This window comes from Coptis chinensis, chromosome 7, assembly GCF_015680905.1.
Source record: "Coptis chinensis isolate HL-2020 chromosome 7, ASM1568090v1, whole genome shotgun sequence".
Lineage (NCBI taxonomy): Eukaryota > Viridiplantae > Streptophyta > Magnoliopsida > Ranunculales > Ranunculaceae > Coptis > Coptis chinensis.
The window spans coordinates 85,803,758-85,828,216 of record NC_141462.1 but is presented as its reverse complement, the minus strand read 5'-3'; the positions used below and the strand labels follow the sequence as shown (position 1 = coordinate 85,828,216).

The window sequence follows — 24,459 nt, the reverse complement described above, 5'->3', positions numbered from 1 at the left end:
CGTCACTGTGCTGGAAGTGTTTGATGGAATGTGGTCTCACTGGGCTATGTTGGTGTGTCTAATTTGTGTGGTCTAAGTAGTTATTTTTTAGTTAAGTTGTGGTGGCACTGACCGAAAATTGAATGGGTCATATAAGACAATGACATAAAGTGGGCGTGTTGTATTTCGAATTAGTTGTTTTAGTGGAGTTGTGGGCGTGCTGGACCAAAAACTAGTTGGGTCAAATAGTGGGTCCAACGGTCACTTAATGGTCGGATGATATGTAACTATTTTAGTGAAATAGTCACAAATAATTCTCCACACATATACACTTTCTTTAGAAAAAAACCACTTGTGACCGTTTCGAAGCGACGCACCAAAAACTTTTAAAACAAATCCACAAAACCCTTTTTCGCGCCATTTGTGACCGCTTTAAATGTAACGATCACAAAATAACATTTTAAAACAGTCACAAAAAGCCTTTTTTCTACTAGTGTTGTGACCAAATCATATTCACGTCAAACACTCGTGATTAGTCTTCAGATCATCATACTTCAAAAGACATTCTTAGAGACAAATAGTGATGCCACTTTGCCCTTCCTCTTCACACCTTGTTTGCCTTTCTTCTTCACACCTTGTTGGAGATACCTATGCCAAGAAAAAGAGAAACATTAAGATTTTCTTATTTTTACCAATTCAATCCAAACAATGCAATGGCTTCAATTCAAACCACAACCATTATTCAGACATACATGAGAGAGATAGTCCAACATCAACAAAAGCAAAACGATCGATATCATAAGAATAATAAAATGTCAATCAAGATATCATATGATATAAGACTAAGTGTACTGATAAGAGCCCAAAACTGTAGTTTTAACCCCTTAACAATCGTACTTTTAGACCAATTATGTGAATAATAAGTAAGAGTTAATACTGATTACGTGTTTTTATGCATTCCAGGCTTCAAAGTCCATTATGTGCAGAAATGTGCCACTTTAGCGAGATAAAGGAGCAAAGGTCAGTTGCTAAGGAGTTCTGTGATTAAAGGCCAATTTTCAAGAAGACAAAGCCTCTCTAAAGCCCGGTCAAAAGATGAAAAGTCAAAGTCCACGCGGGCAGAAACAGTGCACAAAGTCAGCAGAACTTCCGAAGACCATATCTTTGGACTCAGACCTTGGAATTGGGCCTACCTTACGTCAAAACGACCGGCTCGGAAGAGCTTTTCAATGGTCCAAGCCTTGATCCAATCAGAGGAGCAAAAGTGGATGAAACATTTGTCGAAGCCAATTGCAGCTGAAGAGCCCATTTTGGACTAAAGAAATTGGGTTTTGGGCCCAATTTTCTGGCCCAAAACATGGCTCCAAGCCCATGCACGATTTTTGGATCTGAAAGTATAAAAACAAAAGCTTGACTCTTTGTTAATGGTAGATAGTTAGGTTAGAAAATAAATTAGGTTAGGATAAGAAAAGTAGCCATTAAACCTTAGTTCTAGATCTAGTTTTAGATTAATTAATTAGTTTTTATTCTTGCCTTAAATTCAGTATTAAATTATTGTTATTGCTATTCATTAGATAAATAAAGTTAATTAGTTCTCCATAATCTAGTTTCATTTTCATTTATTTATTAGCTTAAATACTTAGATTTACTTATTTGTCATTATTAGTTTAATTCAATTATTGCATGAGTAGTTTCGAATTGAGTTTAAACAAGTAAAGTTCAAATCTTTATATTATGTCTTGTTTAGATTCCATGAGAAATGATAATCTTATGATTCTCGGCTAAACCTCCATTTGAAAAACCTTGATGAAGCTTGATTTCGATTAGCGTAGAATAGTCATAATTTCCCATTCAACTCTAGAAGTAATTAGTCGACCATGAGAATGGGGTTGAATACTTCACATATATGCTAGATGTTAGTTGGTAGAGATTACCATGAACACTAGGGATTAGGAAGAACCAATTGTTCTGCGTAGCAGTTCAATTCGGATTACGACGATTCATCGTTAGTAAATTTAGTCGAGTTAAGGTGGATTCAAATCCCCCCTAATTCCTTATCATTGAATCATTTTAGTTCATACCTTGTTATTTGAATTATCGCGTCTTGTTAGTATAAATTGAATCCGTAGTATAATCGTAGAATAGAAATTTCTTATAACACATTACTCTCACCATTGTTCTTTGTGTTTGTTCAATTGAATTTGTTTAAGTCTTGAGAGTTAAGAGTGGAACGAATCCTGACTCTATATATATTGCATGAATCTATATGTGAGAGTAGGAAATAAAATATTGATACCGTAAGAATAAGGTTAGAGTAATCTAATTGAGTTTTTACGGGTTATCATGTACATACTGATGTAGGCGTAATTCTAGCTACTAAAATCAGTTGCTCCTAAAAACCCTATAACCACCAAGCATGTTCAAATATGATTCAATACAAATAATAGCATTTTATACTCCTAAGAATTCTAACATGCTCTTCCTTTCAAAATAGAATAATCTTTCTATTTAACTAAATCAGAAGTATACTTAATTAATGATATAGATCCTAGAATAATTCAAGTGATAGTGGTAATCAACTAGTTGTACGTAGATTTGTCATGCACACTTTGTTGAACAATCACTAATGTATACACATTTCATTTCAAACTAAAGTAAATAAGGAGCATTCCTTTAAAGCTTAATAACTTGGGTACTCACCACCGAATTTAGATATTCTTACAGCAAAACCCCAAGTAAAATACCCCATTATCTCCCTTCAGCATACATAAGGAAGCCTCATTCATAGAATAACAATAAATATATCCCAACTTTCAAGTAAATTAAAAATCAGATCCTAAAGCTAACCTAATGAACATCCTTAGTTGCCATGACAAATCAACTTGACCGAATTCAAACTTTAAGCTCCGATATTAAAACTAACCCACCTTACAACTAAAATAAACATCAAGACACTAAAACAACAAAGTTTATCCTTCCCATACTAAACCTACAACAATCAAATATCAACCCCTCCTTTTTCTCCCTTGTTTTTTTATTTTATTTTATTTTATTTATTTATTTATTTTATTATTCTTTTTTAATTTATTTTTTTTAGTTCAATTTTTTTTTTTATTTGCTAATTAGATGGGTCAAGCTAGGTGATGAACAGATGGACTCGTGTGTTCATTTGTAGGAAATGCTAAAGTGCGACCCACTCCTAATTACTCCAAGTAGAGGTGCCTACCCCATGTTCAAAGTAACCGTGCAATGTAATCGGGTCTCATGCATGCAACTAAATGGGCGAACACCTAGTAGCTCTTCTTGTTATAGTATATAATCTTTAACTACAAAGATAGTAACACAAACTGGAAATTGCTTATCAATTAAGTTACTATATAGTGCTCCCAAGTGAAACTTGTTAAATATGCAATGTATAGTTTTCAACAATTAAGCTGGACATGAACCAACAAGCATGGTTGCACTGACGTTTGTCAACTATTTCAATATAGATGTGTCTCATAACTCAGATAATACAACTCGCGTAGCTTCTAAAATAATATCTACTTAATTTATTCATCAATACTAATTTTTTTATTCATTTGAAGCAGGCTCACCTATTTAAAGAAGTCATATACCAGTGTGTGTCTTGCACAACTCTTCCTTGCAGCTTCATTCTACAATGAGTGAACTAAAAGTTTAGCATAGAACCAAAAAATGTCAGTTTCTTTCTGCTGAACAGATTCAAGGTTTCCAAATAAGAAATCAGGAAACAAAATGCACAAGTACAAGATTTAAGCCTTTGATTCAAAGCTTCTACAACGATCGCTATGTTTAGAAGTGGGAAAGATAGACGCCCATGGTTTTAGGTGTTTAACAGGAATAGTTTGACAACCTTAGACTAGTCCAAGTAACTTACCATGGACACTATTGCCATAAACAATATATATTTCAGATGTCAAGAATCCCTACTAGATTCAATGCTAGAAAAAACACATGCCCATATGAATTTGTTCAATACTAAAATATTTACAATAAGGCAAGCCATCTTATGCAAATGAACAAAGTATATCCTACGCTACAACCTTACATCTTCAGTAGATTAAAGAAAGTAAAAGTGTTCAAATTCGAATGAACCTTACAACAAAGCTATTGTACTAGCAGTAACACGACGACAAGTAAACTTCAGTTCATAATTTTGCACAAGAAAATCTATAAGCATGCCACAAAGTAATAGTTTAATGTAAGACTCAAACAAAGTGCATCATGATCCTACAAGAGATAACTTAAATGACTTTATCTATCGAAGGCAATTGGCATTGGCAGAATGACTATACTGTTATAAGAAAAAGTATACATATCCTATACGAAATGCCATGTGATGCAAGACTTAGCTAACCCTATCCAAAGTAATTATACGTTGGCATAAGAAGAACCAAACTATGTGAGTACAAGCAAAAAGTCAGAGATTCTCCTTTATTGTTGAGCAAGACTTAACTACAAACACTGCAAATCCCATGCCAACATTACCTTTTATTACCGTTCAGATAAACAAGCAAGACTAAAATAAGAGAAGAATGTCGCCCCTTCAAACAACTGTTGCCATAAGTGCACTCCTGCCTTTCATATCTTCCCAAAACCAAATCAACTTCCTCCACATAAATAATTAACAATATAAGTGTGATGTTAGAGCAAACTCAATAAATGCAGTAATCCTATAATGCGACTTACTATCAGGAATTTAGAAGTAAATGTAATTAGGCATTAACCTATATCCTAAGCCTTGAATGAACCTTATACCAGTTCTTATTCAAAACTTTAGTCAATAAAAAATGAAAATTTTAACCATACCAGTTCCTAAGTCTTATGTTTAAGGACTTGACACAATTAAAGCTTCTGGCTTTCCATCCTTGCCTCTAAAAGCTTCTGTATGAACCTAGTTCATACCCTCTCCTCCTTTGGTCATCTCCTCACTCTCCTCTGGTCGTCTCGGTCGTCTCCTCACTCTAGTCGCCTCCACTCTCTCTCCTCTCCAGTTGCCTCCTCTCTCTCTCCTCTCTGGACATCGTCTCCTCTGGTCGTATCCTCACTCTCTTTTCTCTAGTCACCTCCACTCCCTCTCTCCTCTCTAGTCGCCTCCTCTCTCTCTCTTTCCTCTCTGGACGTCTCCTCCTCTAGTCGTCTCCTCACTCTCCTCTCTCTAGTCGCCTCCACCCTCTCTCCTCTCTTGTCACCTCCTCTCTCTTTCCTCTCTGGTCGTCTCCTAGAGCTCACTCCTCCTCTGGTTGTCTCCTCACTCTCCTCTCTCTAGTCGCCGCCACTCTCTCTCTCCTCTCTGGACATCGTCTCCTCTGGTCGCCTCCTCACTCCTACTCTAATCGTCTCCTCACTCTCCTTTCTCTAGTCATCTCTACTCTCTCTCCTCTCTCTGGACGTCGTCTCTTCTGGTCATCTTCTCACTCCTCTGGTCGTCTCCTCACTCTCCTCTCTCTAGTCACCTCCACTCTCTCTCTCTCCTCACTCCTACTCTGGTCGTGTCCTCACTCTCCTCTCTCTAGTCGCCTCCTCTCTCTCTCCTTTCTGGGCGTTGTCTCTTCTGGTCGTCTCCTTACTCCTCCTCTGGTCGCCTTCACTCTCTCTCCTCTCTAGTCACCTCCTCTCTCTCTCTCTCTCTCCTCTCTGGTCGTCTCCTCACTCTCCTCTGGTCATCTCCTCACTCCTCCTCTGGTCATCTCCTCACTCTAGTCGCCTCCACTCTCTCTCTCTCCTTTCTAGTCGCCTCCTCTCTCTGTCCTCTCTGGACGTCTCCTCCTCTTGTCGTCTCCTCACTCTCCTCTTATTGTCTCCTCACTCCTCCTCTGGTTATCTCCTCACTCTCCTCTCTCTAGTCGCCTCCACTCCCTCTCCTTTCTAGTCGCCTCCTCTCTCTTTCCTCTCTAAACGTCATCTCTTCTGGTCATCTCCTCGCTCCTCCTCTGGTCGCCTCCTCACTCTCCTCTCTATAGACCTCTCTTTTTCTTCCTCCTCTTGTGCCTCCATTCTCTTCTTTTATATCTCCTCTTCATCAATCTTTGCCCTCCATCTCTCTTTAGGTTTACTGGCCTAATTAATACATCATATGGTCTTGGGCCTATCTCTTAACCCAATACATACATAATCCATCTATGAATATGGCTACTACAAATGCCCCCTCTCGAGTGCGCGGACTTGGATAAATCCACGGATCCGAGAAGTCCTCGACCTTCCTTATCTGCCAAATCCTCAGTCTATCAAATGTATGTATCTCGAATTCCACGGCCTCTCCTCTTATTCAACTTGTACTCGGTGCTTTGCATCTCATATCCGAATTCCACAAACTCAATGCTCCTTCTACATAGTTAATTTGCCACCATATTATTCCCGACTATGCTCATCTCCTTCGTGATTTGGAATATGCTTTCTATGGCTGCCCCTTGTACTTTCGTGGATGAATCTCGATCGGCGTATCCTTATTCGCCTCAATCCTTTTGCTCACATATTCGCAAATGGTTTATTCCCTTCGCTCTCACTCTTCAAACTCAATCCTCATGCCCGCGATGTGTCTCAACCCAGCTATCAACTCTCCTCTACAAAACTCACTACCATGTCCGCGACGTGTCTAAACCTAGCCACCAGCTTTCCTTTATAGAACTCACTATCATGTCCGTGGATGGTCTATTCCCCTTCACTTTCACTCTTCAAACTCAATACAATGCCCGCGATGTGTCTCAACCCAGCCAACAGCTCTCCTTCACATAACTCACTACCATGTTTGCGATGTGTCTCAACCCAGCCAACAGCTCTTCTTCATATTACTCACTACCATGTCCGCGATGTGTCTCAACCTAACCACCAGCTCTCCTTCACAGAACTTACTACCATGTCCATGGAGTGTCTCACCCCAACCACCATCTCCTTCATAGAACTCACTACCATGTCTGTAGAATGTCTCACCCCACCATCTCTCCTTCACATAACTCACTACCATATCCGCGGAGTGTCTCACGTCAACCACCATCTCTCCTTTAGAAAACTTACTACCATGTCTGCAGAGTATCTCACCTCCGCCACCATCTCTCATTCATAGAACTCTCTACCATGTTCGTAGAGTGTCTCACCACAGCCACCATCTCTCTTTCATATAACTCACTTCCATGTCTGCAGAGGGTTTATTCCCTTTCGCTATCACTCTTCAAACTCAATACAATGCACGCAATGTGTCTCAACCCAGCCAGCAGCTTTCCTTCACAGAACTCACTACCATGTCCGTGGAGTGTCTCATCCCCTTTGTTTCTCTTTCGTAGAACTCAGCATTGTATCCGTGAAGGGTCACATCCCCTCCGCTCTCATTCGGAAAGCACGAAGCTTATCTTAGGACAGCTCAGCCTGCCCCATGTGCGGAGGGCTCATCCCCTCTGTACTCATTCGGATAGCGTGAAACATATCCAGGGATAGCTCAGTCTGCCCCCAAGTTCTATTTGGACACAAGGGTCCGCGGAGGGCTCATCCCACACTCATTCGGATAGCGCGAAGCATACTGATCAGCTCCCAAATGTGCATTTTATTACCCTTACATTAGTGCATTACAACCCTTCTTACACTTAATGAAAAGACAACTCATAGCTTTTATTGTATTTTTCAGGTTACAGAGAAATTCATACCATTTATCATAAAAGCTGCGTCTTAGGACCAAAAAGAGCCTTAATCACGCTTATTATGAAGACCAAAAGCTGCTATGAAAAAGTAATAAAAATTCAAAGTCAAAGTCAAGGTCAAAGTCAAAGGTCAAAATTCTCAACTCAGAAGACCAGAGATGGATGTCCTTAACACCAAATATGGCTTTCTCTAAAACCTATATATCTTGATCAAGAAGAAATAAAAAAGCAAAAGGAAAAAGAAAAAGCAAAAGCATAAAGTAAAGGGTGAGGTGTTTCAAATGTAATGGAGAAGTGCAAATAAGCCATTAGCATAAAGTAGGGGTACAAAAACTATAAGTTAGGGAGAGAGAATGCACCTAGACTTAATCTAATGTCATGTAGGATTTAAATTATAGTCTTTTTTTATTCAAGTCATTTACTTTATTGTTCTTCATTTTCAATCTTGTTATTTGTTTTTGTTATTCAATCAATCAATCTTATTTCTTGTTGTTCTTTCTTTCAATCAAACATTTCAATCGTTTTCTTTCAAGTAAGGATGCAAACGAATAGGTTCGGATTCGGATCCGAATCAGAAAATTTATACCAATATCCGAATCCGATAGATATTAAAAAATTTATTCGAATCCAATTTCGGATATCCGAATCGGATATCGGATAATATCCGATCCGAAAATTAAAATTTTATTTGCTTTGAATAATTCAATTTACCACTATAAAAACTAGTATAAATATATATATATATATATATATATATATATATATATATATATATATATATATATATATATATATATATATATATATATGTGTGTCATTTATTATTATTATTTTGTTATTATAGTTTTATATTATTAGTTTATGATTTTATATAATATTTTATACAATAAAAATTAATAAATTAATTATATATAATAACTATTAATTTTTTAAATCGGATAGGATATTATCGGGTGCAGATATGGCAATATCAAAATCCGTATCCGAAACCAGTTCGGACATAAAAAATTATCCGATATCCGAAATTTTTGGATAATATCTAATTTTTTGGATACGAATTCGAATTGGTTTCGAATATTTTGATATCCATTTGCACCCCTACTTTCAAGTTTGTGTTATTTCAATCATTAAAATAACTTAAGTTTTTAATGTTCTTCATAACTAGTTAAACATATCAAGTTCTAAACTAAGATTCTACCTTCCTTTCTTCTAAAAACCCCACAATCATTCAAACTCTAAACAATTTATGGTAAACCACATCAATAACTTTGAAATACTCTATCACCATCTACTTCAAATGGCGCTGCCATCATGGATTGAAGGAGCAAGAATGCTTGGTTGAGCATCTAAGGAGGAAGCACCACTATCACATTTTCACTTCTTATTTTCTAATTTTCGTTGATTTATTTCGTTGTTTTTCATTAATGACTTACTTTTTTGCAAATCCAGGTTCATGATCAACATGCTGAAGAGGAGCTGAAGCTACAGCCAAAAACCGATAGAGCTTGGCCGAAACCTGATGGACGACTGCGCCGACAACCGCGAGTCCACCTCAGCAGTTCAGTGTCTAGTTTTTCACAGTTCAGTTGTTTTCTGTGCTTGTTTGTACTATGAAGCTCGGATTTTGTAATAAAGTAGTATAAATCGGTGGAACTTGTTTGTAATAGATAGAGATATAAAGAAAAAAAAATGAAAAAAAATAGAAAATATGGGTTTTGATTGATTATATGGATAAACATAAGTGAACACTTGGTTGAAGTTTTAAACTTACCAAAATATTAGAGTTTTCATTGCCTTGAGAAGTTCAAGTGTGCAAGGCGAGTCGTGAATCATACGCTCGCACACTTTGAATCAACTTGGTAATTAACACTCTAACTAAGTTTAGCTCTAGTTAATCTAGACATAATCTATCTAAACTAATTAATCTATTAGAATATTTTAGTATTAGCTTAGTTTTATGTTTTGGGCCTTTGAAGGCAAAGTTGTTTAATTATCAAAAACCAAGACTGTGGGCTTTTTAAGTGGACTTTTATTATAACTTAAAACAGGGAAAAGCTCGAACGGTTAGGCCTGATTCTCAAATCACGCACCAACCAATGTCGCCTTTTCATCAAGCAACGTGTAAGCACGGCTTGAGAGGTAAATTCTAAACCTCCTCGAAACACACATAAGAGAATACCTTGTGTGTTCAAGTATGCTTACGTGATTATTTGAAATTTAATTTCCACACTGCAATTTACATTCACGCATAAAACTGAACCCGAGCCACATAACAACCATTGGGAAGTCATTCCCCAATGTAGATAAATTGGACGTTGCTTGATTCTTGAAGCCCGAGACCAAAAAAACTGAATTAAAATCAATCAACTAGAACCAACTACCACAAGAAAGTAGTCACGCTCCTCCAAAAAATGACAAAAATATAGCCACGAGAATTTAGAGTAATCAGTTATCAGATTTCGGTGGACCAACTACCTTCCTCACTCCTCTCCCCCATATTCATCTTGAGTGAGATTCTTGGTAGCACATCACTTGGTGAAGTGACTGCCTACTCTTCTAAGACGTGTAGTAGAGCCATCCTAGTCTCACGCCCAATTGTTCCCTTGAACAGGGCATAGTAAATTATAGACCAAGCAAAGTTTTCAAAGCTCCATACTTGCAAAAATGAATTTCGATTGCTTGAGCATACTTTGCATCATTTGCGCATGTTAGGATAGTTTTGCGGTCTTGCTAAAAGTGCATGATACTGTGTTTAGGCACTACTAGTATTAGCAAGAATAAAACTTATTCACGTAGGAGAGCACGTCGTCCTAGACAATCTCCTATTTCTAGTCCTCCATCTACTAAGATGCCCGATGAAGTAGTGCAAGCTAAAGAGCCTCTCTCCAACTTCTACACACTGTTGCAAGATGGGCCTCCATCTTGTATATGACTCACACCGCTCACGAGTAATTTTCACATTCCACCGAATGTGTTCAATCTTCTACCCATCTTCCACGAGTTTGAACATGAGTTACTGTATGAGCATCTACGTCGGATACATGAAGTATGCAATATTTTCCACTATCTGGGCATCACCGACGATCAAGTGAAGCTACGAGTGTTTCCTTTCACTCTAGCTGGTAAGAGTCACGCTTGGCTTCTTTCTCAGAAACCCGATTCTTTCGAAACATGAGAAAATGTTGTGTTCTCCTTCATGAAGAAGTACTTTCCGCCGAAGAAAACAGAAGATATAAGAAGTAAGATACAGTTCTTCAGACAGAGTCCAAGTGAGACATTTTCTGAAGCATGGGATAGATTCTCTGACCTACTCCATTCATGTCCTCACCATAAACTAGAAAAATCCACTCTTGTCCAATATTTTTTCAAATGTCTTCTCCAAAAACACAAAGTAACCCTCGACATCATGAGTAATGGTAATTTTTTGGATAGTGGTGCAACCGAAGCCTTAACCTTTCTTGAAAACCAAGCTGAAAAGAGTACCCATTGGGGCGATATAAACAATTCCAAAATAGCCCAACCCAGTATATCTAAGCCTAGTGGTATTTTTTAGGTGAAACCCGATCCATAAATCAAAACCCTCACAAGAAAGATAAATGCCCTCACAACCAAACAAAAAGACCAAAACCATTATCCTGTCATGAACATAAATACACCATGCAATTTTTATCTAAGCTTAAATCATATAGATGTCACATGTCTCTTGATCACAAACCTATCATCACTTCAACCAGAAGAAGTATGTGTTTTCTATATACCAAATGCACCATGGAGACAACATCCAAACTTTACATGGACGAACATTCTACAAAACCAACTACCTCCAGGTTTCAACAAACCACCAAATATATTAAGACAAGGACAAAGTACATATAACAATCAAAACAGAGCATTGGTTCCATCCCATTTTAACCAGAACTACCAAAACCCACCTATTAATAACTAAAGAGACTTAGTTCCCATTACACCATCAACTAGTGTCCAAAAAGATAAGCCTACCGAAATAATTCTATCTGTCATACAACAACAAACAAATCCTATCATCCATGCAACAATCTCTGAACTTGTTAGCCCAAGACAAAACCCAAAAAGGTGTGTTCCCAAGACAAGTTGTTCCAAACCCTAAACCAACAGCACAGCCTTTAAAGCAACAAGTGAAGTGAACGAAGCTGGAGCACAAAAACTTCTTTCATGATCATTGATAAGAGCCCAAAACTGTAGTTTTAACCTCTTAACAATAATACTTTTAGACCAATTATGCGAGTAATAAATAAGAGTTAATGCTAATTACGTATTTTTATGTATTTCAAGCATTGAAGTCAATTATGTGCAGAAATGTGCCACTTTGGCGATATAAAGGAGCAAGGGTTAGTTAATAAGAAGTTCTGTGATTAAAGACCAAGACGGGTAGAAACAACACACAAAAGTCAGTAGAACTTCTGAAGATCGTATCTTTAGACTTAGGCGTTAGAATTGGACGTACCTTATGTCAAAACGACCGGCTCGGAAAGAAATTTCCAATGGTCCAAACCTTGACCCAATCAGAGAATCAAAAGTGGATGAAAAGCTTATTGAAGTCAAAGCCAGCTGAAAAAGGGCATGTGGACTGAAGAAATTGGGCTTTGGGCTCGATTTTCTGGCCCAAAACATGGACCCTCAGCTCATGCACGAAAATGTGGATCTAGTCTCCTCCATTTCCACACACAAGACTTAGCTCTTAAGGATCAATTAGTTTAGGTTAGAAGGTAGCCATTAAAAAAACTTAGTTCTAGATCTAGTTTTTGGATTTAATTAATTAGTTTACATTCCATTAATTAGTTTCATTCCTTGTTTTAGATTAGTTATTTGAATCATTGAATATCATTCATTAGATAAATAAAATAGTTAGTTCTTATTAAATTCGATCTTGTTATTTTTGTGATTGTTTAAATTAATTTCGATTATTGTTATTTAATGATTTCTTAGTTGTTAATTTAGATTTCAATTATTGTTTAGTTAAATTTAATAAAGTTAGAATTTTTATATTATGTCTTATTCAATTTCATTTGGAAATGATAGTTTGATGAATAGAGGCTAAACCTCCATTAGAGGGGTTTGATGAAGCATTGATGAAAACTTGATTTTGTTAGCTTAGAATCGTTGTAAGAGTCTATTCCACTCTAGAAGGTCGTTGATTCGCCATGAGAATTGGTGGACGTCCTCACATGCTAGTTATGAATTGGTAGAGATGACATGTATAATTAGGGATTAGAACGACTAATTCTTACCGTAAGAACGTAAGAATTGGATTACAACAATCTATGCTAGTTTCTTAAGTTGGATTCAAGGTGGATTCAATTCCCCCCTAATTCTTATTATAGATTCAACATTAGTATTCCGTAGTATTTCGTAGTATAATTTGTAATTCTCTTATTGACTTTGGTAGGATTGATAGTCGTAGGAAACTTGAATGCTGAAGAACTAGGAGTGGAACGAATCTTCTATTCCAACTCTACTTCAATAGTATCGAGAGTAGAAATCTTTGATAATCACTAGTACAAGTTCAGTTATTAGTTTTACTTTCGTTTAGAGTTTCATCACTTTATTCATTAGTTTTCATGATTATCAAATGGCGCAGCTGCCGGGGATCGAACCTGGGTCACCCGCGTGACAGGCAGGAATACTCACCACTATAGTACAACGACTTGGCCGGGATGGCAATTGTCGCATTGGAATACTCATGCTCAGGGGAATACTCGTGCTCAGTTGTCTACCTGAATTCTGTACCCACTTCACGGATTGGAAAAGGGTTGAAGTCATGAGACCCACCAATTGGCTGGTTCGCTCATTTCTAGTAATGACTTGGCCGGGATGGCAGGTGCAACCTCATTTGGTTGCTCCTTACACCCCATCAGACATAGTAACACTAGACAGGTTAGCACAAGTTGACGACGCATGGCGGCGGGCTTGGCAAGTTATCATGTCATGCCAGGATGCGAAGGAACCTCGTCTCTTTAGAGAGGGAAATAAGGAAAATGCTTAAATGGGAGTTAAGGTTAGTTTTTATTTCAGTTAGTGTCTGCTTATGTCCCAAGCAATCTATTTCTCATTAACCCTATAACGGGTGGAACTCTTATAGAGTTGGGCTCTTATAGAGTTACATCAGTTTTTATTTTCTATATTAGTATGTTTAACCTTATTTTGCAAATGCTCCAGAATTTCACGCGTTTCAATGGTATTTCTCTATCCTAGTTATTTAAATACTTTGAGGACAAAGCATGCTTTCTGTTTGGGGGGCACAGAAGCACATGTAATTAAAGCATCTGTTAGGATATAGATATGTATAATATGCACTTGTTTTCTATTCAAAAAATTCAAAAATTTTAAAAAAAATATAAATAAAAAGTATGTTATACACTTAGGAATATTGGTATTGTTTTCTTTTTCTATGCTCTCAATAATCTAGAAGTCTCACGTAACTTTTGCATTAGAATAGTTTTTAGAAACTTAGGCTAATATGTAGGTAATAATCCTTGTATCTATCTATAAATATGTTACATGAGTATCTATGATTGTTGGCAGTAAGTTTCTAAAATCTAGGCTAGAGTACTTATTCTACAAATCCTGTGAGAATATAGCCTAAAGTCTTATATGAGTGAACATTTGAGAAATGACACAAAGGAGACACAAAGGAGAAGTAAAATCCGGATAGAGAAATCACACGTCCACTTGCTTGATTACTATACCATACCCTAAGCAAGAATTTAGGCCCTCTTTGGATCGATATAGCCAGAAATTCAACCCTATGAATTATTTTCCGCTAGTCGCCCCTCTGAGCCTTTCTTGAGCCTTTCACAACCCACAAATCCTTTACCCTATTACAAAACAAAACAAAATAAAAAATCAACCTACCCAATTCTTTGAATAAGACTGAGAGTAGAGATGCAGAATAGAAAAGAGAAGAACCTTTGAAATCAATAATTCGTTACTCGCTTCAGAAGAAAAAAGTAAGTTTCCATCCAAATAAAAAAATAAAAATAAATAAAAGAAAATAAAGAATTAGAACTCCAAAAATAGAATCAAGGAGTCAAAAGCCAAAGAAAAAGAAAAAAAAAATATGGCTAAGGATGGAAACAAAGTGTAGAAGCAAAAGTAAAGAATAAGGTTTTCTCTAGTTATATAATATAAAGACTCTATTATCTCAAACGTGTCCTCTTTGAATATTCATTTCATTCCTTCTTAAACCATCTCCTAATCCCCGCAACACCTAATAAAGACCTCTAACTCAATTAGGAATAGGTTAGTGTGATAGTAAGTGGCAGATGTGTTTGATCGACTCCGACTTCCTTGTGTGTCATTGAGATTGTAAGGTAAAGTGTGCCCACTGCATTGGGAGTAGCTTAAACTTGAGCGAAAAAAATCAGAGTGGTTTTTGTCTTGACATTTATGTGAGGGCCTACTTAAGGACGTTATTCCGAGTTTTCAGAAACGGACCTACTAGTTCATCTCATAGTATTACTCATTGTATATATGTTTATTCGTAGATGATTGATTATTATGCATATATTATCTTAGGTTTCGACTTGATTATTCTGTATTCATTGCTAGTGAAATGTATAGATAATTGAGACATAGATAAGAAAACAATAGTTTTATTTTTGAGTCGTTGTAGTATAGATGAAGTTTGTGAGTACCTTCACTGGAAAACTCTCACGAGGCTATAACTCGTCCACTAGGGAATTCCTAGTGGTTTAAGGCCTTGTTACATATGGTCAATGCAATCGCACTCGGCGAAACGAGATTAGTTAGAACTCCATTTTTGGTCACTTATACTAATTTCTCATATTTGCTTGAGGACAAGCAAAATGCTGTTTGGGGGTGGTTTGATAAGAACTCAAAACTATAGTTTTAACCCCTTAACAATAATACTTTTAGACCAATTATGCGAGTAATAATTAAGAGTTAATGCTAATTACGTGCTTTTATGTATTTCAGGCATTGAAGTCAATTATGTGCAGAAATATGCCACTTTGGCGATATAAAGGAGCAAGGGTTGGTTGCTAAGAAGTTCTGTGATTAAAGGTTAAGACGGGCAGAAACAGCACACAAAAATCAGCAGAACTTCCAAAGATTGTATATTTAGACTCAGGCATCAGAATTGGGCGTACCTTATGTCAAAACGACCAACTCGAAAAGAGATTTCCAATGGTCCAAACCTTGACCCAATCAGAGGAGTAGAAGTGGATAAAAAGCCTATTGAAGTTAAAGCCAGCTGAAAAGGAGCCTGTGGACTGAAGAAATTGGGCTTTGGGCTCGATTTTCCGGCCCAAAATATGGACCCTCAGCCCATGCACGAAAATATGGATCTGGTCTCCTCCATTTCCACACACAAGACTTAGCTCTTAAGGATCAATTAGTTTAGGTTAGAAGGTAGCTATTAGAGTAGCCATTAAAAAAACTTAGTTCTAGATTTAGTTTTTGGATTTAATTAATTAGTTTCCACTCCATTAATTAGTTTCATTCCTTGTTTTAGATTAGTTATTTGAATCATTGAATATCATTCATTAGATAAATAAAATAGTTAGTTCTTGTTAAATTCGATCTTGTTATTTAATGATTGTTTATATTAATTTCGATTATTGTTATTTAATGATTTTGTAGTTGTTAATTTAGATTTTAATTATTGTTTAGTTAAATTTAATAAAGTTAGAATTTTTATATTATGTCTTATTCAATTACATTTGAAAATGATAGTTTGATGAATCAAGGCTAAACCTCCATTAGAGGGGTTTGATGAAGCCTTAATGAAAACTTGATTTTGTTAGCTTAGAATCATTGTAAGAGTCTATTCCACTCTAGAAGGTCGTTGATTCGCCATGAGAATGGGTGGACGTCCTCACATGCTAGTTATGAATTGGTAGAGATGTCATGTATAATTAGGGATTAGAACGACCAATTCTTACCGTAAGAACATAAGAATTGGATTACAACAATCTATGCTAGTTTCTTAAGTTGGATTCAAGGTGGATTTAATTCCCCCCTAATTCTTATTCTAGATTCAACCTTAGTATTCCGTAGCATTTCGTAGTATAATTCGTAATTCTCTCATTGACTTTGGTAGGATTGATAGTCGTAGGAAACTTGAATACTGAAGAACTAGGAGTGGAACGAATCTTCTATGCCAACTCTACTTCAATAGTATCAAGAGTAGAAATCTTTGATAATCACTAGTACAAGTTCAGTTATTAGTTTTACTTTCGTTTAGAGTTTCATCGTTTTATTCATTAGTAAAACTATCATTTCATGATTATCAATCATCCCATCTACGAGGATTAAATCCTCTTTTCCGATGTATTCCTTTTCCATTCCATTCCATCTTTTGCTTTAAGGGAATACATCAATAAGGTAACCGGACCCTCCATTTGGAGTGTGTGGTTGTAAGTGTCGGAGCCTTAGTCCACGTATATCTCGCATATTCTTTGTAAAACATTTTTACTCGCCATTTGAGTAAGTGTGAACCTGTGAAGCGAGTATACAATTTTCTTTTTCTTTATTTTACTTTTCATTTTCAAAACAGTTGTTTTCCCTATTTTGTTAATGCTAGATTCTCGATATATCAATAGTTATGTGTTTTTTTTTCAAAAACAAAACGGGCAATAGATTTTACACAAACCAACCCCTAGCTAGAATAACGCAATCTAGGGGCAGTTTGAAATTAGATTTGCTTACTAAGGGTCACCTATATCACCGAGCTATTCGCCCGGGTCAAGACATTCCATGTCTTCGCAGTAAATCCCCCAACTCACATAGCTGAAGCTCCATCTGTCTAGATTGGGTTTGCCACAGAACCGACATGAAAGTTTCTTGAGATTATCTGTTATGGTGTGCTTTTCATCACAGCTTTTTTAGTACGAGTTTCTTAAAACATCTCTCTATGGTTTTCAAAACTAGAGGATATAAAAATGAAAATTATACGCCCTAGAGTAACCAAAATGATACCGGATTCACGTATAATTTTATATTCTTGTTAAAACCTCTATATGGTTAAGGACATCTTTTGTTTGAGAAAACCTACTTAAAAAAAAATGGACTATCATGTCATTCTTAGGTACCGTCTTATGATTCCTCTGTACTCTGACGGGGGTCTTTGTCCTGTATGTAAAAAAAGTAGATTAGATGCCTTTGGGGACCATGCAGCACATTGTAGATATTTTCCTGGTTTTAAATACAGACATGATCATGTTAGAGACATTTTGTGTGATGCATTTTGGAGGGCTGGGGTATAAGTGAAGAAAGAGGCTCCTGTTAACTTTCTCACTGATCCGAATGAGGGCAGATCGACACTTCGGCCTGCGGATGTATTGATATATAGTTGGTCTGAGGGGAGACATGCATGTGTTGATGTAACTGGTGCCTCTCCGTTGGTAGGGCTTGGGAATGGAGTCTTTGAGGTGGGAGAAGCAGCTAAGAGAGTAGCGACAGGGAAGATGGAGAAGCATGAGGAAGCTTGCACGGCTAACCAACATTGTTTCATTCCGTTTAGTTTCGACACTTTCGGTTTCTTGGAACAACAGGCTGTTCAGCTTCTCAAGAGACTTCAAAGAGTTATAGACAGTAACGTTATGACAGCTGGTTCTAACAAGTTTGTTTTTAGAAGAATAGAATTTGTTATTCAGAAAGGACTTGCGGCGCAGCTTGTTGCACGCTTGTCCTAATTATTTGTAAAATTCCTCATCAGTATCAATAAAATTTCCACTTTAAAAAAAAAGACGAGGCATCTCCAAACAAGAATTAAACAAATAGAGTAACCCAAAGTGATACTATTTTCTATTTAATTATATATTTTGCCTCCACCTCTCTATTTGTCTCGAGAATCTGACGTTAAAAGACTCAAACTTGTACAAATTTTCAAAAATTCTTCCTTTCTTAAAAATCTTTCCCCCTTCTCAACCTCTCTCTTTTTAAAAACTTTTTAAAAGCTTTCAAATGTCTTCTGTAACGAACAAAAACCCTCCACCTAGCAAGACTAGATGGATAAGTTTCAATAATCGTGTGCAAGCACTTCCTAGAGAATTGCAGCTAAAGATATGGACTCATATACTAAAAATCATTCCTGGTTTAGGTAAGAGTTCATACGCACGTAAGAAACGAGCTGTGAGAGAAGGATGGTGCTCGAACTGTCAAACACTAACTTGCCCCGGTCTTCAACCTCATAGTTAAAATTTAGTTTTCAAGGTTTTCATGTGCCAGCCACTTGCTCATCGAGCACAGCTGAGGAGAGTAATCCAACCATCTGGTTGGGATTGACTCAAGTTTTCAAAAACTTCTAAGTCTTGGAAATCTGACTTAAAATGACCCATCGTTTTCAAATTTTAGTCAAACTTATTTAAAACCCAAAAAAATTAATTAAAATTTTCCTTCTATGTTCTCTACAGTTCTTTTTTGTTTCTTTCCCTCATCTATTTTTTATCCATCATTGGATGTGAGCATACCCTGTACCATTGTGTAACATTTCCGTTGCTGATCATTTTGGTACCTCACGGGTCAAGATCGAAAAAGTAATGAAGCGCAGATCGGCTCTTGAAGTTGGCAAGGCATTGAGGACAAGATCAGATGGAATTTCCTGATTTCATTTGGGCTTGGGCCAAAATTTCATTTTAGCTTAAAAGGCACGTGCGAGGCACATGCCATCAACCCTATTTAACCCACGTGACCGGCCAACTTACAATCATCTTTCGCATAATTAACAAACCCAGCTCGCGACCGCCTGGTCAACCTAAACACCACCACTCCAAACTTTCACAACCTCCTCCATTTTCAACCCCCATTCCAACTAAAAACCCATATTTTATTAATTCATACTCCAAATGACTCAAGTTCTTAAAATCGTGCGGGAGCAAAATTTTGAACCCTTCTTCAATTCTAATCTATTTTAAGTGCACTTCAAGGTTGAGGTTAGAAGAAGAAGATGGGAGGCTTTGGTTTTGTTAGAAGGTGCGGCTTATTCTCCCTCTCTCCCTCTTTATTTTTATAATCATATGCTTAGAGGGGAGGATGACCGCATCACGGTTGTAAAGGATGGTCGCATGCTTTAGCTCACCAAGGAAGTGGTGAGTGAGGTTCTTGGGATTCCTCTGAAGGCTTATATTCAGACAAAACAGTCCCCAAACAACAATACCACTGATGTGATGATGGCAGAGACGCTTCTAAAGGGGGGTGAAAACCCCAAGTCTCACTGTGCATTTCAGAGTTAAGTTCGCTACGAAGGAATCAGTTGACAGTATCTCAGTGGACAACCTACAATTTGTTTTGGCTCGGCCAAGCCTTCTGATATCGATAAGGCGATGCTCCATATTCTATAGATTTTCCAGGAGCAGAAGAACAGCTTCTGCATCGTCGGCTTCGTTTGGGAGCAACTCTGTAAACCCAGGAGGTCCACCGCCCCTCTATCAGTGCTGGTCACCAGGATCATGCAACACTGGGGGTTCGAGGCTACAGACACCCTAGTGGAGTTCAAGGTCACTACCACAGGTCCTATCTATGCCCACTGCGTCCAGAAATTCTGGCTTCCACCTGTAGCCAGAGCCGCCAAGCAAGCACGCCCTACTGAGAAAGTGGATTACTTCGCTAAAGAGGTCACTTGACAGTTCATTCAGCCCATGGACGGAATTCACTTCCTCCATGGAGGCCAGAGGATTCTGCATCAGCACATCCACCAGCTCAGGCATACATAGGGACTCATCATAGCAGAACAGCACAGAGAGGAGCATTCGTCTTTCCAGTAGGAGTATCAGAGATGCGCTCCCGCGTAGTGATAGACACACTAGGACCCGACATCATCAAGGAGAAGGATATTCTAGACGTCGAGATGAGTCACGCACGGATTCTGACTAGGCAGCTCCCTAGTGTCCGTATAGATACTTTATAACCTATGTTTTATCTTTAGTTGTTATTTTATTTTTCTTTATTATGATGTTTAGTATAAGTTTAATTATATGTTTAATATTATCTGCTTGTTTTATTTGTTTTCTTGTGGAATTTGGTATATGAGTAGAAGGTAATACATATACATCATGCCAAAAAATTTCATTTTTCTTTTATGCATTTGCATATGTTTTCAAAAATACAAAAATCCAAAAAGATATTTCATAGTAGAATAAATATTCATATTATAATAAACCACATATTTCTCGTTCTATATCAAACAACCCGTGCCCGAAACTTATTTGGGGGTGGCGTATTTTCATCATGAAGAACATAATACAGGTGTATCACCGTTTTTGCTCATGTTTCTATGGTAATCTCTTTATTATCTTTTCATACTTTGAGGAAAAAACATATTTCTATTTGGGGGTAGTATAGTAACATTTTGCAAAAACTATGCATTTTTCTATAGTAGATATAACAATATATTTTTTCCTTTCTAAAAAGTTTTTTCGAAAAAGACCAAAAATATTTTTCTGTTTAGTTTTAAAAAGTTTTGTTTCCTTTTTCTAGGATGAATAAAAAGTTTAGAAGTCTCATTATAGCAATAGAGTAAGGACTTCTTCTTCGAACTTAGACTAATATACGTACAATGATTTCTGCATTTTTTTATTAATGGCATTCATCAGCATTTGTTTGTATATAGCGGTGAGTTTCCAAGACCAAGGTTAGAACAATTAAGTTCCATATCCTGTGAGAATCTAGCCAAAAACCTCATCTGAATGATTATTGAGTGATGACACAAAGGATGTCCAGATAGAAAGACCACACGTCCACTTGCTTGATCACCACACCATATTCTAAGAGAGAATTTAGGCCATTTTTGGATCGATATAACCAAATAAACGTTAAAAATCCAAAAAGATAGTTTTCCTCTAGTTACCCCTTTTGAGCCTTCACCATTTTCTAAAAGCCTTTTTATTCGTCACCATAAATTCCTGACCCGTTACAACACCTAATAAAAAACTTGCCCAGCTGACGAGTTGAGAATTGGATGGATATCATAAAAAGAGAAGAGAAGACCTTGTACAAAAACATATCAGTTAGTTACTTTGAAAAGAAAAGAAATAGAAGAAAAGAAAGACCCATCAAAAACCAAAACTCCGAAAACAAAAAAATCAAAGGAGTCAAAAATCGAATCTCCTAAAAGTTCAAAATCAAAAGGAGACGATATCAGAAACAAAAGCAAAGTTAGAACTCCCAAAATTTAAAATCATATGGAGTCACAAAACCAAAAGGCTAAAAGAATGAATCACAATTCAGAAGCAAAGAACAAAACAAGGTTCTTCTCTGGCTACAAGTATGTTGAAGACCCATTCTCAACTTATCAGATTTTGTTTTCCCTTCTTTTTTTCTTTCTAGACCATCACCCTAGCCCCATAACTCCTAATAAAAAACCTCTAACTCAATTAAGAATAGGATGGTGTGATAGTAAGTGGCAAGCGTGATCAATCAACCTCAATTTCTTTGGACGTCAGTTGAATATGTGAGGAATATAAGTGTCCGCTGCACTTGAGAGAATGAAACTTGAGTGAATCTATTAGAGAGTTGTGATTGCAACATACCCCTGTGAAAACCCACCTTAAGGACGCTCTCCAAAAGTTTTAGAGACGACTCTGCTTTTGCATTTCATTGCTAATATTTTGCACATTTATCTTTATATAATTAAATTACTGTACATATGTTATTCTAAGTTCAAAGGAGCTTGTCCTTATTCCCCACTAATGAGATGTATGAACTTCTGAGAATAAATAAGGAAACAATACCCTTTTGTACTAAATAGAAGAAGTTTGTGAGTACCTTGACTGGAAAACTCTCAAAAGGCTTAAAGCTCGTCCGATAGGGAATTTCTAGTGGTTTAAGGCCTTGTTGCATATGGTCAATGCAATCGCACTCTGCGAAACGAGATTAGTATAACTTATAATAAATCACTCATTTATGATCTTAGTTTTTTCTCTTATCCTTGCTTGAGGACAAACAAGATGCTATTTGGGGGTGGTGATTAGCTCCCAAATGTGCATTTTATTACCCTCATATTACTGCATTACAACTCTTCTTACGCTTAATGAAAAGACAACTCATAGCTTTTATTGTCTTTTTCAGGTTATAGAGAAATTCAGACCACTTATTATAAAAGCTGCGTCTTAGCACCAAAAGAAGCCTTAATTACGCTTATTATGAAAACCAGAAGCTATTATGAAAAAGTGCTGGAAAAGTCAAAGTCCTCAACTCAGAAGACCAGAGATGGATGTCCTTAACACCAAATATGGCTTTCTCTAAAACCTATCTTGATCAAGAAGAAATCAAAAAGCAAAAATATAAAGTAAAGGGTGAGGTGTCTCAAATGTAATGGAGAAGGGCAAATCAGTCATTAGCATAAAGTAGGGGTATATGAACTAAAGTTAAGGAGAGAGAATGCACATAGACTTAATCTAGTGTCATATAGGATTTAATTTCTAGTCTTTTTTCATTCAAGTCATTTACTTTATTGTTCTTCATTTTCAATCTTGTTATTTGCTTTTGTTATTCAATCAATCAATTTTATTTCTTGTTGTTCTTTCTTTCAATCAAACATTTCAATCCTTTTCTTTCAAGTTTGTGTTATTTCAATCATTAAAACAACTTAAGTTTTCAATGTTCTTCATAACTAGTTAAACAATACAAGTCCTAAACCAAGATTCTACCTTCCTTTCTTCTAAAAACCTCACAATCATTCAAACTCTAAACAATCTATGGTGAACCACATCAATAACTTTGAAATATTCTACCACCATCTACTTCACATACCCAGGGATAGCTCACCTGCCCCCAAGTTCTATTCGGACACGAAGGTCCGCGGAGAGCTCATCTCCCAAGACTCATTTCGGATATCGCGAGGCATATCCAGGAACAGCTCACCCTGTCCCCACAGACAGCGCCAAATGTATGAACCCAGTTCATACCCTTTATTCTTATAGGTCTCAACTCCTCGGTTTGATGCTGAAGACGAGAAATACTCATGATTTGAATTCATCAGTTGAACCCATTTGGGTTGCCTACATACCCTCTTATCGGGAGATCAAGCTGCGCCGTAGTTCTCCCTTATCTCATCCCTCTTATGTCTCTCTCTTGGAGTCGTCTCCTCTCTCTCTCCTCTCTGGACATCTCCTCCTCTGGTCATCTCCTCACTCTCCTCTCTCTAGTCGCCTCCACTCTCTCTCTCCTCTCTCTCTCCTCTCTGGATGTCTCCTCCTCTGGTCATCTCCTCACTCTAGTAACCTCCACTCTCTCTCTCCTCTCTAGTCGCCTCCTCTCTCTGTCCTCTCTTGACGTCTCCTCCTCTGGTCGCCTCCTCACTCTCCTTTAGTCGTCTCCTCACTCCTCCTCTGGTCGTCTCCTCTTTCTAGTCGCCTCCACTCCCTCTCCTATCTAGTCGCCTCCTCTTTCTCTCCTCTCTGGACATCGTCTCTTATGGTCGTCTCCTCACTCTCCTCTCTCTAGACCTTGCTTTTTCCTCATCCTCCTCTTGTGCCTCCATTCTCTTCTTTTATATCTCCTCTTCATCAATCTTAGCCCTCCATCTCTCTTTAGGTTAATTTACTGGCCCAATACATCCTATGGTCTTGAGCCTATCTCTTGGCCCAATACATACATAATCCATCTATGAATATGGCTACTACAGCTTCGCTTTGAAATTATTCTTCTAAGCACCCCATGGCCATTCAATACACCCCTTCATTCCTCTAGTTACATGTGGTTCCCCCGAGTCAGGCGAGCTCCATTGACCCATCAAACCTTGGGGCTGAATCCATCTTCGGGAGAAAAGATTCATGTATGAATGAAAAGAAAAATGGGGAATAAATGAAAATGCAAAGGAATCACAAAC

The 24,459-nt window shown here is 37.3% G+C and overlaps 1 non-coding gene across 1 annotated transcript; it reads right to left on the bottom strand.

Moving 5' to 3' along the window:
- Positions 1 to 10,860: 10,860 nt before the first annotated feature.
- LOC147489566 (small nucleolar RNA R71) lies at positions 10,861 to 10,967 on the bottom strand. Its single transcript, XR_015203357.1, has one exon. It is a non-coding gene; the product is annotated as a small nucleolar RNA R71 (small nucleolar RNA).
- Positions 10,968 to 24,459: the final 13,492 nt, after the last annotated feature.